Here is a 2,500-nt window from a genome sequence, read left to right as displayed (position 1 = left end):
TTAATTCAAAGGTCCTCTCCACTTTAAATTAGTCACTCCATACCTTCAAGCCTTTCCATCCCTATAGATTCTCAGGGAATTTTGCATTATGTATTTCAATTAGCTTGATTTATTCAGTGCTTCAATTATTTTTTGTTGTTTATGGAAGCTTGAAGGGAGTGACTGATAAATGTAAATGTACTACTTTTTCTTGCAGGGTACCTTGTGTCTGATGTGAAGATTTGGGGTTCCATGGGCTGTCTGCCAGTTTCTTAGTTTCCTTCTTGTCTGGAGTATGGGTAATCTTCGCTGTTGCTGTCTCTATGTCCAATGCTCTTCTGGTGTCGTAGTTCATTACATTGCTTGGACCAGGCACATTGAGTTCATGAAGGTTTAACATCCCTTATTAAGCAAGAGCTCTTGTGGACTGTTTAATCTGTGACGGTTTGTAGTCGTCAGGAGCTGCAACATGAAGGGATTTTCATCTGCTGCCAATTTTCTGGAAAAAGACTTCTTCTTTTAAAGGGTTTTAGGCTTGTGAAGTCTATATTCTCTGGATCTATGTTTCTTCGGTCATTTGTTGTTGGAGATTTTGAATAAAATCTTTTTGTTTTGAACTTTGTAGGAAGATCTTCATATGTCTTAGTATGTAGTACTTCTTAGCTGGTGTGTATTCTGCTCCTGTTAATAAAAGAGATATGTTTGGATTATAAATTTTAATTTTCTTTAATGCATCAAATAATTTTTTATGCCTAATGGTAAATAAATAACAGTAACAGTATTGTAAAGTATTGTGTAGGAAGGGGTAAAAACTATCAATTAAGGGGAAGTAGAGAGGATGTATAACTCGTAATTTCCAGGTGCTCCATGATGAGTACTCTTCCAAGAGCAGAGAGAAAATGACACAAAATAGAGAAAATGACAAAATAATCAAGACACAATTATAGTGGATGATGTAAGCAAGGGAAATCAAATGAGAAAATAGGAATTATACTTTGATGTGATGTGACAACAGACGACAGTGATCAATCTAACAGAGCTCATCAGATCTGTAAAAGATAATGACATGACAATAGAATCTCAAACCCAGGGAAGTCAGTTGAAATTCAAATCAGTTCCATCATGACTAGTTGCCGTGACTGAGCGTGCCATTCAGGCACTGTCCGATGGGAAAACTTGGGACTTGGGCTGTGGGCAGTGCTTTCCGTGATCTTTTTCCTCTATTTGTGGCATTACCATTCATGTCTGCAGATTATTTTAAGTGCCAACTTCAACTCTACAAGAATATCATCTTCAATTTGCCTTAGCTTAGTGCATCCATACCTCAAAGATTAACTGTGGCAGCCCCCCCCCCCCCTCAAAGGGAATATAGGGTCAAGTTAGGCTAGGTAGGTCATAGTGAGCAAAACCCAAAATCCATACAACTCCAGAAAAACAAAACAGGAAAGAGTAAAACAGAAGCCCGACTACAGTTGAAAGACTCAATAATAAACTGTATGTGTGTGTGTGTCAGAGTGAGTGCATGTGAGTGTCAGAGTGTGTGCATGTGAGTGTCAGAGTGTGTGCATATGTGTCAGTGTGCATGTAAGTGTCAGAGTGAGTGCATGTGAGTGTCAGAGTGTGTGCATATGTGTCAGTGTGCATGTAAGTGTCAGAGTGTGTGCATGTGAGTGTCAGAGTGTGTGCATGTGAGTGTCAGAGTGTGTGCATATGTGTCAGTGTGCATGTAAGTGTCAGAGTGTGTGCATGTGAGTGTCAGAGTGTGTGCATGTGAGTGTCAGAGTGAGTGCATGTGAGTGTCAGAGTGTGTGCATATGTGTCAGTGTGCATGTGAGTGTCAGAGTGTGTGCATGTGAGTGTCAGAGTGTGTGCATGTGAGTGTCAGAGTGTGTGCATATGTGTCAGTGTGCATGTAAGTGTCAGAGTGTGTGCATGTGAGTGTCAGAGTGTGTGCATGTGAGTGTCAGAGTGAGTGCATGTGAGTGTCAGAGTGTGTGCATATGTGTCAGTGTGCATGTAAGTGTCAGAGTGTGTGCATGTGAGTGTCAGAGTGTGTGCATGTGAGTGTCAGAGTGAGTGCATGTGAGTGTCAGAGTGTGTGCATATGTGTCAGTGTGCATGTAAGTGTCAGAGTGTGTGCATGTGAGTGTCAGAGTGAGTGCATGTGAGTGTCAGAGTGTGTGCATATGTGTCAGTGTGCATGTAAGTGTCAGAGTGTGTGCATGTGAGTGTCAGAGTGTGTGCATGTGAGTGTCAGAGTGTGTGCATATGTGTCAGTGTGCATGTAAGTGTCAGAGTGTGTGCATGTGAGTGTCAGAGTGTGTGCATATGTGTCAGTGTGCATGTAAGTGTCAGAGTGTGTGCATGTGAGTGTCAGAGTGTGTGCATGTGAGTGTCAGAGTGTGTGCGTGTGAGTGTCAGAGTGTGTGCATATGTGTCAGTGTGCATGTAAGTGTCAGAGTGTGTGCATGTGAGTGTCAGAGTGTGTGCATGTGAGTGTCAGAGTGTGTGCATATGTGTC

At 41.9% G+C, this 2,500-nt stretch overlaps 1 protein-coding gene across 1 annotated transcript in view; it reads right to left on the bottom strand.

Annotated features, from left to right (window-relative positions):
* The window catches only part of LOC125047762 (zinc finger protein 252-like), a 23,078-nt gene that overhangs the window by 16,093 nt on the left and 4,485 nt on the right, over positions 1–2,500 (bottom strand). The window contains exon 2 of the mRNA XM_047646191.1: positions 202–660. The gene's annotated coding sequence lies outside the window, so the exon portion shown is untranslated. The remainder of the gene's footprint in view (positions 1–201; positions 661–2,500) is intronic.

This window comes from Penaeus chinensis, chromosome 42, assembly GCF_019202785.1.
Source record: "Penaeus chinensis breed Huanghai No. 1 chromosome 42, ASM1920278v2, whole genome shotgun sequence".
NCBI classification, from domain to species: domain Eukaryota; kingdom Metazoa; phylum Arthropoda; class Malacostraca; order Decapoda; family Penaeidae; genus Penaeus; species Penaeus chinensis.
Note: the sequence above shows the minus strand (reverse complement) of the source record. Positions and strands in the feature narration are given on the sequence as shown.